At 39.6% G+C, this 16,992-nt stretch overlaps 1 protein-coding gene and 2 long non-coding RNA genes across 4 annotated transcripts in view; 1 reads left to right on the forward strand and 2 right to left on the reverse strand.

The window, feature by feature from the left end:
* The window catches only part of anapc4 (anaphase promoting complex subunit 4), a 93,278-nt gene extending 91,991 nt beyond the window's left edge, over positions 1-1,287 (reverse strand). For both annotated transcript variants that reach the window (XM_048539125.2, XM_048539116.2), the window contains exon 1: positions 1,153-1,287. The gene's annotated coding sequence lies outside the window, so the exon portion shown is untranslated. The remainder of the gene's footprint in view (positions 1-1,152) is intronic.
* LOC125456228 (uncharacterized) lies at positions 1,286-11,204 on the forward strand. Its single transcript, XR_007248423.1, has 3 exons — positions 1,286-1,346; positions 1,634-1,865; positions 9,875-11,204. It is a non-coding gene; the product is annotated as an uncharacterized LOC125456228 (long non-coding RNA).
* LOC125456224 (uncharacterized) lies at positions 10,167-14,618 on the reverse strand. The gene is made up of 3 exons (XR_007248421.1): positions 14,188-14,618; positions 13,952-14,110; positions 10,167-11,324 (listed from the first exon to the last, which is right to left on the reverse strand). It is a non-coding gene; the product is annotated as an uncharacterized LOC125456224 (long non-coding RNA).
* Positions 14,619-16,992: the final 2,374 nt, after the last annotated feature.

The following is a 16,992-nucleotide window of genomic DNA, read 5'->3' on the forward strand; positions in this document are numbered from 1 at the left end:
AAAGCAACCTACATCATTACTCTCTGAGTCTTGCCATTAAGTTAATTATGTATCAACTGGCAAGCTCCTCCCCAAATCCCACATGACCTAACTTTACTAATTAGTCTACCAAGTGGAACTTTGTCAAAGGCTTTACTACAATCCAAATAAAAGTCTACTACTCCGCCATCAATCTCTTTGACACAATAAAAAACTAAATGAAGTTTGAAGCATGATTTACCTCACAAAACCACACTGACTATCCCTAATCAATTTCTGCTTCTCTAAATTTGCATGAATCATACCTTTTATAATCACCACCAACAATTCACCTACAACTGGAGTCAGACTCACAGGCCTATAGTTCCCCAGTTTCTCCAGTACAATCGTTCTCAAACACAAGGTACAACATTAGCCATGCTCCAGTTATGAAGCACCTCAACCCGTAATTACAGATGATGCAAATTCTTTCAGTTTTTATTAAGTCCTGCCCTGATTTGATTTTCTAAAACACACCACTTTTATATGAATTAAACTCCATCTGCTACTCCTTAGCCCATTGGCCCATCTGATCAAGAGCCTATTGAACTCTGTCCACGACATCTTTAATTTTGGTGTCATCTGCAAACTTACTAACCATACCTCCTCCTACATTCATGTCCAAATCATTTACATAAATGTCAAAAAGCAGAGGACCCAGCACTGACCCTTGTGGCATCTGAACAGCAACCCTCCAACACCACCTATTTTCTACCTTGGAGCCAGTTCCATATCCAAATGGCTAGTTCTCCCTGTAGTCTGTGTGATCTTAAGGTAACAAGGTGTAGAGCTGGATGAACACAGCAGGCCACGCAGCATCAGAGAAGCAGGAAAGCTGACGTTTCAGGGTCTGGACCCTTCTTCCTCTGATACTATTTGGCCTGCCGTGTTCATCCAGCTCTATACCTTGTTGGCTCAGATTCTCCAACATCGGCAGTTCCTACCGTCTGAGAGATCTAACCATGTTTACCAGTCTTCCATGAGGAAACTTGTCAGGTGCTTTTAGCACACATAATGAAGATATTTCTTCAGTTGTGTGGCTACTAACAAGGCCAGTTGCATCTTAAACAAGAAGTGACCACCCCAGATGGGCGGGAGAACCTCAGCCCCGGGACTGGAAACACCGCATGTTACCTTCAGCCCGTTTACACCAAAAGCGACAGCCACCGCCAGTCGGGTTCAAACCCACAGCCTGCATGCGTAATAGACCACTGGGGTGGTATCGCGAGAGTACACTGTGCCCGTTTGGTCACGTCAGTACAGGCGGTAGCGCGCTACGGTTACTGTGCGCGCGATTCCGTGGGCGGTTGCTAATGCGATGACGCTGGGTAAGCGCTAAATTAGAAAAAAAAGTTGCAAATGACTTGCAGCTTGACTTCTTTTAACTCTGAATTTTGTTATCTTTTAAATTTTTTTTATTTGTACACATGAGCGAAATAATACGTGTAAAGAGGGCATGGATAAACACATCCTTGGATTTTGCAGGGAAATTTGAGAAATCCGTTTTAATTTTTTTTAAATAGCTGATGGGATAATTGACTTAATTATTAGAGGGAGAACACACAAAATAAAGGAATTTATAATACATGTCTGTACAACACTTATGTCTATATAGCCCTCACTTAGAGTACTGGGTTCAGCTCTAGTCGGTACATTTGAGGAAAGTCAAGGCCATGGAAAAAGTGCTGAAAAGATTTATCAGAATAGTTCCAGGGATAGGGAACTATGCTGGAAGACTGGAGAAGCGAAAGCTGCATTCCTGAGAGGGAGATTTTAAGGACAACTTTGACAGAAGCATTGGCCAGAATATCTTCACTTCCCCAGGACTTACTTTGGCACGGGAGCAGGTAATTTCACTACTTTTCCATCTCTTCCCCAGTTAAATCATTGGGCAGATCAGTGGATGGTGTTCTTGCACTGCTGTTAATGGAGAATCTTAAATGTCCTATTAATGTCCATTTAAAGACCCCCAACTTGCTGCCACTGGTGTTAACCGTACAAGGTTGTTTACAGACTTTTGGGAACGGTGGGTCACTAATTCAAAAAGATAAATTGTGGGATCCTACATTTAGGAAGGGTGAGCTCCGTGAGGGCCATTTCCTATCCTCTTGCTTCTTTTCCCTTCTGCTGTGTTTTCACACTGTGTCACTCACAGACTTGAAGCTATGATACTTGGTTGGTATCCAAAAGAGATTGTAAGCAAATTAATCAAAGTTTTCTGCATTACCTTTGTGGAAGCCTTTCAGTGTCCTTGCTGATGATTTTTCCTGATTATGAGAGCCTGTTTGTGAACCACAATGTATGAACTGAAGGTTTTACCAAAATCTTCATATGAGAAATGAGGAAACAGTTTGTTTAGTAGACTTCAAAATTAGAATAAAGATTTTGTCACAACATCATACCAGGCATAGCATTAGCATGATCAACGAACTGTGAATTCAACTTGGTACTTAAACATTTTTCAGGATGGCAATGATGTGCCGTGGCTGCAACAAGCTGGAGCCTCTGGATGCTATGCAACCCAGAGTAAAATCGTCTGCAGTGGGTGCTTACAGCTCAAACAGCTATGCTCAGAATTTGAGTTGGAGGCAGAACCACAAGCACTGTCTGGATATTTTGTACCAGGAGGCAGCCACATTCTTACCGTTGGGTCGTCTGATTTGGTCAGTGGTTAGGGAAAGGAGCATGTGACTCAGACTGGTAGGGGAATGCAGGAGTTCAGGAGCCTCAGCATTTGCAATTGTCCAACACGTCTGAGGTTCTTTCTTCATGTATGGATAAGAGTGAGGGTTGCAAGGTAAATGGGTGAATTGATTATGGCACCGTGCTGTAGAAAACTCTTCAAGTCAAAGGAGGCAAAAAAGGAATGCAGTGAGAGCAGATGATAGTACAGTGAGAGAGGTGAGTAGGAATCTTGATGGCTATCTTGTCTACCTAGTGCCAGGGTCTCAGACATCTCCAGAGGGAAGGTCAGGGACTTAGAATCCTCCCCTTTCACTCTATAATTGAATGAGTCTGTAGAGGTAACAATAACATAGGTGGCAGTTATAGCAAAGATGTTCTGCTGCACAGAAGTCTGAGGACCCAGCAACAAATTGAAAAACAAACTCAAGGGTGATAATCCCTATTATTAACTAACTACCTGCCAATGAACAAAAGTCACATTCAGATGAGTGAAATGAAACTGTCTGAAAGCCTGGGATGGGAGAAGTGGCTTCAGGTTTGTGGGGAACTACGATCTGTACTGGGGTTGGTGGGAGCTGGGCCATCGCGATAGTCTGCAGCTGAACTGAGCTGGGACCAATTTTCCAGCAAATTGTATAGGTAGGGAAATAGTTAGGGTTTATACTAAACAATGATAATGAGGGATCAGGTTTCGGTAGCTGTAGAAAATCAAGTAGAGTTAAGGCAGGAAAATGAAATAGTAATTTGTCAAGGAATGGCTGGAAGGGACAGAAAATAAACCTAAGGATAAGTCAAAAGTCAAGACTAGATGTTACAGAGATGACAAAAGCACAAAATTAATGGGTGCGTGTCACATGGCATTCACAATAAAGTAAACATATTGATAGCACACTTTGAAATAATGATTTGAGTCTGTGCTGAGACGTGGCTGCATGATAAACTTGGGTCCCAAATATTGAGAGGTATATGAAATTCAAGAAGAGTAAGAAGCTGGGTGAGGAGTAGCACTGTTCATCAATGATGGCTTTTATGCAATAGTTAGATACACTTAGTGCAGCACGTCAGGATGTAGAATTGGTTTGGGTGGAGCTGAGAATTATTAGGGGAACGAAGTCTTCAGAGGGAGTGATCTACTCGTTCCTGACTAGTTTGCATCTAGTTTAAAATGGAGAGAAGTGAACCAGACTAGCATTTTAAATTTAACTAAGGGCAACTATGTGGCCATAAAAGTTGAAATAGCTGAAGTGAATGAGGATGCCGGGTTAGATGATAGTCAATTAGAGAAGCAGTGGAAGATGTTTGAAGGGTTATTTTAGCTTACTGAGAATAAGTACATTTCTAATGTAAAGAGCATTCCAAGGAGAGGACCCAATGTCTGAGGTTATCTGAAGAAATTAAGGAGGGCTTCAAACTTAAGGGGAAAAGATATTTGGGCAAAGATCAATGGCAAGTCAAGTAGTTGGACACAACATAAAGAACACCAGAAAATTACTGAAAAAGTTCTTTAGTGGAAAAGAGTGAGATGAAACTGCCTCAAAATATAAAAACAGATAGAACTTTCTACAGATATCTATAAAGGAAAAGAATAAATAAAGTTATTGTTAATCCGCTGGAGAATGAGCTAGTTAAGAGTAGATGAGAAGAAAATTGTGGATGAAATGAACAAATTTTGCTCCTGCCTTTAAAACAGAGGATACAAAAGACATCCAAGTAATAGCTGTAAATTAGAAGGTGGAAAGGAGAGAGGAATTTGGTGAAATTACAATCATCAAGGAATTGGTACTGAGCAAACTGGAGACAAAGGCTGAAAAGTTCTCTAATCCCAGCGGACTTCATTCTCGGAACTTAGTTGTTTCAAGCCAAGTTTGATATCTCAACCTTAAAGAAATTGCACTGATGGAGTACTATTTCCTCGATACTTTGCTGAAGTGCAAGCCTAGATTAGCGTTTGGATTTCTAGATTCAAGCTTGAACCAACAATTTATGGCTTCAAACATCAAGCCAAGGCTGACAACTAGAATAGTTTGCATTAGGAATTGGTGGTATGGGGTTGTTGTTTCCAAGTTCATCCGAAGTAAGATGGCACAGCTTATGATGGAGAACCATTCTCACAGAAATCTCATGTGGCATCCTGTGGACAAATTTCAGCTCCCACCTGCCATATGTGTAACGAGCCTGGCTGGGTGTTGGGAAGAGTTTTTGTTTAAATGAAGTCTTACCATTAGGATCAGCAGGACCTAGAAATCCTAAATGAGTACATAGCCCCTTCCACTCTTCAACGCCCTCTCCTGCAATTAAACAAGGTATCCAGCAGTTTTAATTTCAATTCAAAAGAAGCCTTATGCTGATATTAAATGTAAAGTGAAAGTGAAACAATTTAGTACGCAATTTCCACTAGATGGAGTCTCTCAGTTGAAAGAAAACAATTCCAAATTATAATTAAAGAATGAGAGATAACAGGGTGTAGAGCTAGGTGAACACAGCAGGCCAAGTAGCATCAAGGAGAGTCTAGGCCCGAAACATCAGCTTTCCTGCTCCTCTGATGCTGCTTGGCCTGCTGTGTTCATCCAGCTCTATACCTTGTCATCTCTCATTCTCCAGCATCTCTACTATCCTACTATCTCTCTCTGATATAATTGAAGAATGCTTGTTTAATATCTGTGGTGAAAGATGTGCTGTTTCCTTGTGTGATTTCACTAATACACAGGCACAGCAAAGCCATATTTGTTTCTTTGTGTCTGCTTTAGTTTTCTTACTGGTTCTTCTCTACCTTATTTGTATCATATTTGCTTCAGAATATTTTCAGCTTTACATACAATTTATAAGCAGGAGTAGGCCATTTAGCTCCTTAAGGCTGCTCCATCATTCACTAAGATCATGGCTGATTTTGACCTAGTCATAAATTTACTGTCCCTTTCTATAAGGCAATGTTGCAGCTATGCTCAACAGTTGTCTGCTCACGGCAGAGCAAAGATTATGAATGTACCTTTATCACAGACAGCATGCTTATATTGCATTTACTTTCATGTGCATCTTGACTTAAGACTCGTTTTCCCCTCTTTCTTCATGGCTGCTCTTTATCTCCATCTGGAAACTTTTCTATGGTTCAAATTGACACTGAGGAAATAAAAACGCTAGTTGGGATGGAATAGATGCAAATGACCATATTTCCTGTCTCTTCACTGGAATATACCACCACTGAAAATCTACTGACCGGTATCTAATAAGAATGGAGTTTGGCAATTTAAATTCATCAAGAGGGTCATTAACAAAGATGGACATTTCACTGCAGTTTACGCAAAACAATAGGTGATATCAAATTGAAGTACAAACATTTGGAGAAGTGGGTAGACTTAAACCACATGTTACTTGGAATTGACACCAATTGGAAGTGTGTAATTCCCAGAACTCAAACGTTCCCCCTCATTTTTTGGGATGTTGATTTACAATTGATTCCAAGGAGAACAGTCACAATTTCTTGATAACATAAAGCTAAATGTGAGGATTTGGCAAGGAAACAAAGAAGACTTAAGGAGGATTTTTATATGTTAGAGAATAGATAGAGGCGTTGACAGATTATCAGTTACTGCCTCTTTTCTAATCTCCCTGGTGTCAGTTTCTAGTTCAATGTGTATGACTTGTAGTTTCTTGTTTTGAGTCTTGACAATTCTCCATTATGCTATTTTCACAGCCTTAAATAAAGTCACAAATAACATCCTCTTTGTCCATGTTTTACCCTTCATTGTCCTTCTGCTTGCCAATGCCCCAGCATTTGACATAGCTAAGCAAGACAGCCTCCTCCAAAGCCAATCTTTCCTTGAATGGCACGTGACTGTGGTTCCATTGATATCTTCCTAAATTTATCAGTACGTCTCCAGCAGTGGCTTCTCTTTCCAGTTTGAGCCATCTCCTAGAAGAAATTGATTTTCATAGGCCTCTACCACACCCACCCGGAGTTGGATTAATGTAACCTGTGACAATGCAGATTGAGCTGTGACACTATTTAGTGTCCTGACATTTAGAACAGACTCTGCATTTGAGAATGGGAGACCAAAGATGTGGCCTGGTAGGAAATAGCAGCAGAAACTACAGTGCCTGAAATTTGGTTGATAATCTGAAATCAATCATTTGCGCCTATTGTTATGGTACTTTTCAGCTCATTGCCAAGCCCAATTTGACTTTCAAATCTGAGTTCTATTGTATGGTTGCACTGTCAGTTAAATGGGTGCTCAGGTGTCAAGGAACTCCTAGCCACAATAAGAGGAAGTTATTTTTTAATTCACTCAAGATGTGGACATCACTGGCTGATCAGCATTTTATTGCCCATCCCTACTTTCCCTTCTGTAGGTCATGGTGTGCAGCCTTAGAATCATAGTCATATAGCACAGAAACAGACCCTTCAATCCAACCAGCCCATGCTGAACATAATCCCAAAGTAAACTAGTCCCACCTGCCTACGCCTGGGCCATATACCTCCAAACCTTTCCTATCAGTACTTATTCAAATGTCTTTGAAATGTGTAATTGTACCTACATGCACCACTTCCTCAGGAAATTCATTACACACACGAAACACCCTCTGTAAAAACAAAAATTGACCCTCATGTCTTCTCTTAAATCTCTCTTCTCTCACCTTACAAATGTGCGCCCTAGTCTTGAAATCCTCCGTCCCAGGAAAAAGACAACTATCATTAACTCTGTCTATACGCCTCATTATTTAAAACCTTCTTTAAGGTTGCCTCTCAACCTCCTAGACTCTAGTGGAATAAGTCCCAGTGTATTCAGTCTTGCGTTATAACTCAAATCTTCCATACCTGACAATATCCTGGCAAATCCGGCCTGCTGTGTTCATCCAGCCTCACATTTTATTATCTTGGAATCTCCAGCATCTGCAGTTCCCATTATCTCTTCTGAACCCTCTCCAGTTTAATAATATCTTTCCCGTGACTGGAACTGGACAGAGTACTCCAGAAGAAGCCTTGCTAATATCCTATACATCCTCAACATGACTCTCCAACTCCTATACTCAAGGGACTGAACAAAAGAAGACAAGCATGCCAAATGCCTTTTTAACCACCCTATCTAAATGTGATGCAAACTTCAAAGAATTATGTACCTGAACCTAGTCTCTCAATTCTACACCACTACCCAAGGCTGTAACATTAATTGCATAAGCCCTGAACTTGTTTGTTTTGCCAAAATGCAGTACCTCACATTTATCCAGTTTGAATTTTATCTGCCAATTTTGAACCACTGCAGCCCACATGCTGTAGGTTGATCCACAATGCCCTGAGGGAGGGAATTCCAGGTAAAAATTGAGGTAAAGGTCCAGAAAAAAAACCTATTCCTGCCTCATTAACCTCTTGAATGTTGCATCTTCACCAATTACAGATCCAGCTCCAAGCACCAGTTTCAGGGAAACATCAAAAATCCAGTCCAGTGTAAAGAGAACAGTGACACAGTCTGAAATTTCTTTGTCAAGTGTCTCCTCATTGACTCAATGTGGTAGACACCCGAACAGATTTTTCACAAAAAGACCTATCATATCGTCTTCCAATCAGACCATAATTTTCTGAAATCAAGCAAGTGTTTCCAACAAATCAGAAACTGACAGTTTTCTCACAGGACAGCTCCAAAGAAGTCCTTGTTGCTGCTGGAAGGAAAACCAAGATTGCCATGACAATGGAGCAACTAAGTGTTTTTGGAAAGGGTTTCTGAAGGTGAGGTTAGTGGGGAGAAAGGAGAAGGAGAGTTGATGCAAGAGTAGGAAATGGACTCAGTTGCTACTCTACTGTCCTATATCCAGTCTCTTGATTGTGCATAAATCTGTGCAAATTGAGGAATCCCTCCCCTCAACTGACATGCTGCCTCACTCGTATACCAGCTGGACAGGCTATGTATCCCACCTAGAGATAAGCTCATTCCAGCCAGGCAGGAATTGGCCTTTAAGTGATAGTGAACTGACTGGCAGTGGAATGGGAAGATCACTCATGGCTGTTCGTACCCTGACACTCATTGAAGCAGAGGTGGGATAGCAGCGGCATGCTGATACACCACTATTCCACCTAATTAATTTGCCTTCCAACCTCTAAGTCCACCTTTTCTGTGATCAGAAGATTCTGACTGCAATATAGTGCTTCCTTTTTCCCAGAGTAATAGGTGTTGATGAATGACTTTATTTATGAAATTTAGGCCTCTTTAAATTCAGCAATAGATGGACAGCAGAATTGTCATCTCAGAATTTGTTTGTGTGACTGATGAAAGATTGATGTATAGCTTAACTTTTAATTAGTCTGTACCTTTTTAAATAGGAATAAATATCAATAAATAAATATAAAAAATAACTTATAATAGAATAGGAATATCTTGCAAATAGTTAACTTTCCGTTTCTATTAACAATAAATTAATTATGAATTGTTGAATTTACAGCTCCGTTGCCAATAGCTTTGAGGGACTTAAAATGTTGACCTAAAAAGCCCTCAACAACGAAGACTTAAGAGTATGTGAACCAGAGGAGATGCCTTTGATAATAATTATTCTTAATGTAAAATTAAATGTTCATTTTGTTCAAAAACATGGCAATACTGTCATTATTACTAAATGTACAGATCAATTAGTTGTCAATAAAAGACTAACCAAAAGTTGGGACTACTTTTCAAAAGTACAGAACTGTGTTGCAGTCTAATGAAAGATCAAGTAAAGTTGAGTGATGTGTAAAGGTCAAATGATGAAGTCACTATGTTCTGTGGTGTCTATTTTCTGAGTTTTTCTCCAGAGATTTTTTGAATGTTCTAAACTATTTAATCTTTATGACATTTTGATGTTTCAGCTGTTATTCAAAACATATTATGTTGCTAAATTTTAGATTTTATCAGAAGTAAAAAGTATTTATAGTCTTTATATTAATACTGCTTATGTAGGCATTTGTGAAAAAGCCTTTAAGCGCATTCCAAAGTTCGTTCAAACATTTTTAACTCGTTGAGGTAATGGAGATGTTTTTAGATTTATGTTGCTGAAGTAAAGTGTTTTGAAAACATTTTAAGCTGTTGAAAATCTAGTGAAGTGAGTCCTGTGTTCATTTTGCTGATGTTTTAAAACCTTAAGTGGTGAAATATAGTTTATTATTTTTATTAACTTATTCTTTTTTATATTTTTATTTTGTCTCATGAAGGTGGAGACTCGTGCTGAATGCTGTTCCTTTGAAGTCAACAGCCATCTTCCTTTGTACTTCGCCCAAAACATCATTCCTGATGCTAGAGTCGGTGAACCTGAGTCCATTTCAATCTGGCAGTAGAATATATTTGAACCAAACTCTTTCTTCAAAAGTGCAATTTTGTACACTTTCTAGCATGCCTCACATGAGTATGATCCAAAGAAGGAAGACTCCTTTTCTTTTGGTCAATCCAAGGGTTATGGACAGCGTGAGAAAGAACTATGGGAAAATCCTGTCCTCTTCCGTACTGTACATAACCATTATGCTTTTTCATGTGTATTTTAATCCCAAATTTTGTGGACAATTTGAATAACCTGCAGTAAGTGTTTCATAGTTTTGAACAAAGGGGATTATTTATTCACATTTCAAAAGTCTGATACGTTGCCTCTGACTCGTAAAATCTCACACACAAACACGCTCAAGGCAAGTAGTTAAAGAGAATCGTACACTTTTACAAGGAATAGTTTGTAGTTCACATGATTGGCTTGCCTTAGAAGGCACACATTGCAGACCTGACAAGACATTTTCATTTCTGAAGTGCAGTCTGGGCGTGAATTCATGTCCCAAGTTACATATCAGTGTCATTGCAAGATTCTCTCGAAGAGATAAACTATCCGTCCAATACATAGTTAGTTCCTAATAGTCATTCAGAAAGCTGGTTTGCTGAATTGGTGGACTTGAGTGGAAGCAGCTCCGGAGACCTTGAGTTGTACTGTCTGTTTCTTGAGACATGGGTTTTGCTGCTGTTATTACTGCTGCTGTCTCTCAGTAACCAGCACTTGAAGCTTTGAAAAAGGAGGGAAACTGGCCTGCCTTACTAAATGGTTTACCACAGTCCCAATTCCCAAATATGATGTTGGGGTTTAAGTTAATTAGCCACAACCTTGGTTATTATTTGAAGATGTTTATTCTTCAGGCTTTGAGACAATCATTGTTTCAGAATGACCTATTTAAGTCAGGAAATAACGTTTGGATGGTCTTAGGAGATGGATAGTGACAGATCTTGGACTGATTCTTGACCTTTACTTTGTCTCCTGTTTGCAACCTTTACAACTATCATTATTATATGACACCTTTGATTTCTTGCTCTCTAAAACTTTTCCTCTTCTTTTTTTTGTTCCACTTGCCCCTTCCCTCTTTTTCAACAACAAGAGTTATGTTGGATTTGAAACAATAACTTTGAATCTCTCTCTACATGTACTGCTGGACCTTCAGAGTTTCTCCAGCACTGTTTCTTTATCTTAAAGATCACCACGCCAGTGTCTGCAGTATTTTGCATTTGTCATTTGTGATACCTTCTTAATGTGGAAGGCGTCCTTTTTACTTTCAAGACAATGTGGCAGTTTTGAATCCACATACCAAGTCAGGTGATCTTCCATGGCCTCCTTTTCAGCCCATCATTGCCCATCTTTAAAAGAAAAGTTAATTCCATAAGATTCTACACTGAGTACAATTCATGTTTTTAAAGTTGTCACCATGAAACGTATTTTCTGGCTTGGCTAATTAAGGGGCCACAAGCACATTTATTTAAACAGGATGTTTTATATGTGGTGCTGTAGTTGACTGAGATCAGCTAATGTGACACTTATGTTTTAGGACATATTCGAGCTCTTCCTAGCCCATTATCAGTTAGCTGCAGGGCTTTCAAGCAAGCCCCAATCTGTATTATTTTAATCTCAGGAAAACATGATAACATAATGGAAGTAATAAGTTTTCCATCCCTTCCATTGTACCAAAACAGCTCTCATTGAAGTGACATGATATCTTATGTCACTATCACAAAATTAAGCTTTTCTTCCTTTTAACTAACATATCTGCAATGTTTTGCTTAGTTCACTGCACCGTCCTCCTTCAAACCTCTCCATTGTCGGAAAGCTGGATGGTACTGCTGACGTTCAGTTTTATTCTTAATTATTCTCATATATCTGATTGCAAGCGATACTGGTTACAATGTCTGCTGTTCTTGCTCCTTCATCTTCACCTCTGCTGTCTCTTTAGGATCCACCCTTGGCCATCTCTTATTTCACACCTGCATGCTGCTCCTCAAATCATTCTAAAATACATCAGTTTTCATATCTATGCTAATGACCTCTAGCTGTACCTCACTGTCACCTCCCACTCAACCGCTCCATAGTTAATGAATTGTTAAAGTGCTTATCTGACATACAGTTCTGGATGAGCAGAATCTTTCACCCATTAAATATTGGGAAAATTGAAATCATTGTTTTGAATCCTGCTCCAAACTCTGTACCATAGCTACTGAGGTCACCAAACTCTCTCTGTCTGAGGCTACACCAGACGAAGCACAACCTTCCACCAAAAGTGCCCCTGAAATGAGCTACTGTTCACGTAGTTACATGATTCAAAAGATGACTACTTTCCAGCTTTGGAACATCACCTGATTTGTCCTGCTGCTGAAATTCTTACTAATACCTTTATTACCTGCAGTCTCAACTCTTGCAACACAATTTTGGCTGATCTCCTTCTTCTCCTTTGAAAATTTAAGTCATCCAAAACTCTGTGCTTAAAATTTGCAGCAGCTGTCATTCACCTATCAGCCAATTGCTCAATGACATACATTGACACTAATCAAACAGTGTATTGAGTTTCAATTTCTCATCCTTACTTCAAAATGCTTCCACAATCATGGCTTCTGCCCATCTCCCTCAGCCCTATAACCTTCTGAACTACTTATGTACTTTTAATCCTGGCCTCATGAATATCGCCAAATTTGACTGCCCCCATCAGTGACTGTGCCGTAAATGCCCCAGGCCTTAATTTCTGGCATTCTCTCCCTATACCTTTCCATTTCTTGACATCACTTTCTCTTCTTTTTACAATCCTTAAACTTGACTTCTTCAACCAAACTTTTGACCATTTGATCTAATATCTTTTTATCTAACTGGATGTTAAATTATGATTAATCATATTCCTATGAGTGAATTGGAATTGGCCTTTATTGTCACACACACCCTAATGAGTGTAATGAAAAGTTTGTCATGTTGCCTTTCAAAGTCACCTCAGACAGAGTACCTAGGCAAAGACACTTGATGTTGTCAAAAAGTAAGAAATATGTAGGTCAGCATAGGCATGGAGTTTTAAAAATCCAGAATTATGATAAAAAGTGACCATAAAGTACTTAAGTTCTAGTCCCTCTCCAATATGATCTTTTGCACCTGCCTGCCCCAGTACACAAGGCCATGTGCCGGCCACCAGCGAGAACGTGTTCTGCTGACACTCCAGGGCGTGACCTGTGCACTCCTCCACCACTCTAGCCTGAGCCCGCTTGCTCCACCACTCCTGTAGGACCCGGCTCATGCTTGCTCTGCTGCCGCCACTGGATTCAGGGGCATTTTATTACATTAAAGCATCGTATAAATATGACTTCCTGTTGCTGTTGAAGTAGTCCAATAACCAGAAGTATTCTGGGTAGTAATGGCAGGACTCATTTATGTTATCTCAATGCTCTGGAGACTTTGCCAATATCTCAAATAAATGTTAGTTGTCAACAAAAAAAACACAAAAGAACTGAACTGTTGGAGAACGTACTTGGAGAATTTTGAACTCAATGTAAACGTAAGCGAATTCTAAAAGAGGAACCAGAACAGGTTTATTACGAACTCCAATCCCCTTCACCACCAATTGTCCAAGCTACTCAGCAGTACTATACATGATCACCCGTTTCTAATCACCCTATCACTCTTTTTATGTTTCCAGGGGCCTTTGTAGCAGATAAACACACAGTTAGAAAAACTGGAACTATTTTGCTGAATAATTTCAGAAGTAAGGGGAAGACTGGACGTGAAAATGAGAGATTAGAAAAATATTCAACAATTAAATTTTTTTTCATTACTGGGACTATATAAAAAAGAAAATAAAACATAAAAAATTGTTTAAAATAGTCATAAAACAAACAGAAACATTTTCAGAGAAATTAACAAAAAAAAGCTTTGGAATTAGAATGCAGAAGCCACTTTTCAGACGAGAAATAGTTACAGAAGAATCCAAAGATTGCCCGTGCTCCCATTCACTGACCAGAACAGCATCTCCAAAGCAGCATCAGGAGCCTGGATAATTAACTGCAGAATCTTTCTGGCTCTCTGTAACCAGAGAACTCATCTTGTGTAAGAGTTGCTAGTTGCCTTTAAGTAACAGAAGTCATTCTCGATTATTGATGCTTCAGTAAATAGGCACCTGAATAAATAAAGCAATTGAATCATTGAACTGTCAGCATGTGAATCTTGCACAAATGTGAATGCTTGCGCCATCACCTGTTGCAGCGTGTTTTACGGTGCAATTGAATTCTATTACAGAATGTCTTTTCTCCTGTCAATTGCCTGCATTGGCCCTCCAAAACAGCGTTAGAGGATCTGACTGCCCTTTCTGCAGTTGCTGAGGTTTCCAGTATTTTCTGTTGCCTGCAGACACAGCTTGGCTTCTTTGCTTTCAAAGTCACTTGCTACTGTAAGCATCATCCATGATGCCTGATATTCTGCCCACCCTCAATCAGCGCTCTGCCAATAAGTAACACCACTAGCTGCACGTGTCCCAGTATGATGAGGCTCCAGTACCAAATTCACATTGCTGCAACAATGTGTATGAATGCATGCTGCAGGAGGCACGCTAGTTTCAGCACTCCATAGGGCTATTTTTGGAGATGGTCAAATTCTTCAACCTGTTTTCTCTTGTTCCAGTAATTTTGCTTCCTCCATTTCTTTCCAGAAATGGTGAATTATAATTTTGATCACGCATTAATAATGTTTACTCAGACTTTGAACAAGATCAATCAGTAACGTGGGCCAAACAATTTGGAACCCTGTACCCTGTCTGTGTGCTGGCTTCCAGAAATTAGTTAATGTGTAACTATCATTGAACCAAACCCATTTTAATCGATCTGAATTCTACCTAATCTTAGTTATGAGCACTCCAATGATAATACAGCAGCTCATCTAACATTGCAATTTTGTTTCTTATGCTTTGTCAATCCAGACTCATGTTTAATTAGGCAATAATAAGTAATGACTGACACAAGTGAATTATTGTGGCCTTGAGGCGTCCATGTTCCTCGTGTAAGTAGCTTGTGTGAGGTGGCAATCCATATTTAAATTATTGAAGCAGCTGCTTCACAGATTTTGTCTGCCTTTCAGCCCTACATTTCTGATCTTTGGTCACCAGTATGCAGGGGCATAAGCAAGAAAGACGAAATTGTTAGCCAGCTCCTAGACTTGGCCAAGATGCCCATTAATAAGTCTAGGCAATCAGCGGTTGAGGAGGTCAATCAGATTGACTGCCTGCTCATGCTCCACACCTATGTTCGTACCTAGGTGACCCTTAAGCGGGTGTTCATGGTGTCCACCAGTAGATTTAAGGCCTTTCACAACAGATGGGGACTGTACAAGCTGCAGTCCAATGAGTGTTGTTTTAATTTATGTTTAAGTTTCCTTTGAAGATTTGTTGTTTTGTTATAGACCCTCTTTGAGGGATTGTCAGTTAATTTGTTTAATTGGTTTCAAAAGTGTACAAGTTAATTTTTTTTTGGGTATTCTAACATAGTGGAAGTGTACCTACCTTTGGGGCTGGAAGACCTGGTTTCAAATCTCACCGGGTCCAAAGGTGTGTAATAGCCAATTCGAACAACTTGATTAAAATATCTAACTTTTGTTTTAACCATCTTCTATTCTCTAAAGAGCATAAAAGGGCACAATTAATTATAAACACACTTGTGAAAAGATATATGATCAATATTATAATGTCAGTTTTAGGTACAGTAGCGTATTGGTATCTTACTGGGCTAAAATATTCAGAGGACCAAACAATAGGGTTTGGGTTCGTAGACCTACATACAGCACATGAACTGCTGCAGTTCTAAAGGCCCAGCCAGTTGTGCCCATGTCTCATGAGTGAATTAAAAAAGAGTGCATGTGAAACCAGCATTGCACTCGATCCCATCAGTTTACTCGCATGAAGGCTCAATTCATATTGGTCCCAGCAGCTGAAGTCTCTTTGAGTAATGGTAAGATCCCCTCTAAATACTTCATTCTGTAAGTATTTGAGATGCTGAATGACCTGCTAATTCTCCCAATTCCCAACATGAAATTGCAAACAGGTTGAACTTCTACAGCCATTTTATAAAGGCATATTGTGCAATAATGACAACAAATGCAGGAGCAAATACAGGCAATTCAGCCAATTGAGTCTGCTTTGCCAAAAATAATAAAAGGGCAAAAATTGAAATCACTGTATTTGAATGCATGTAGCATTTGTAACAAAACAGATGAACTCATGCTATAATGTAACATAAATAAGTATGATCTAGTGGCCATTTTGAGATGTCGCTGCAGGATGATGGAGAATGAAATCTTTATGGAACGGTTTGTGACATTTAAGAAGGACAGGAAGCTGAGACAGGGAAGATTGGCCCTCTTAACTAAAGATGACATTAACACAATAGAGAAGGATAATGTCAATTTAGCAAATGGTGATTAAAAGCACTCTGGGTAGTGCTTAGGAATTATAAAGGCAAGATGTCACTTGTGGGAGTTGCGTACAAGGCAGCATATGAGAACCATATGGTACTACAAGTTATCAACGAAGAAACGAACAGAAACAAATTGTTGGAGAAACTCTGAGGGTCTGGCAGTATCTGTAGAAAGAAACAGTAAAGTTTTGAGCCTAATAACCTTCATCAGAATTGGCAGTAGCTCAGAAAAACATGTATTTATGCTCACAACAGGGTTGGACAGGGGGAAAGAGATGAGTGGATAGGAGGAGTCAGAGCCAAGAGACAGAAAGAAAATGGGGTAGGCTGAAGTAATTTTAACAAGATCAGCCAGATAACCCTCATAGAATATGAGTTCCCTGATGGCACCGTTAACCTGGTCCAACCAGGGAGCCTGACGGATATAAACAGTGTGTCAGGTGTTCTGTCATCTTTAGGAGCCAGCTGTGAGCTAATTTGATCAGTGTCATGTTCTATGCATGTGTAAATAAAGGATTGCTTGGTAATGGGTTACCAGCCTTCATGGAATTATTTCAGTGGCAATGAGAGGAAAACACGCCCCGAAGAGATTTGCTCG

The sequence above is a fragment of the Stegostoma tigrinum genome, chromosome 1 (genome assembly GCF_030684315.1).
Source record: "Stegostoma tigrinum isolate sSteTig4 chromosome 1, sSteTig4.hap1, whole genome shotgun sequence".
In the NCBI taxonomy this organism is placed as follows: Eukaryota; Metazoa; Chordata; class Chondrichthyes; order Orectolobiformes; family Stegostomatidae; genus Stegostoma; species Stegostoma tigrinum.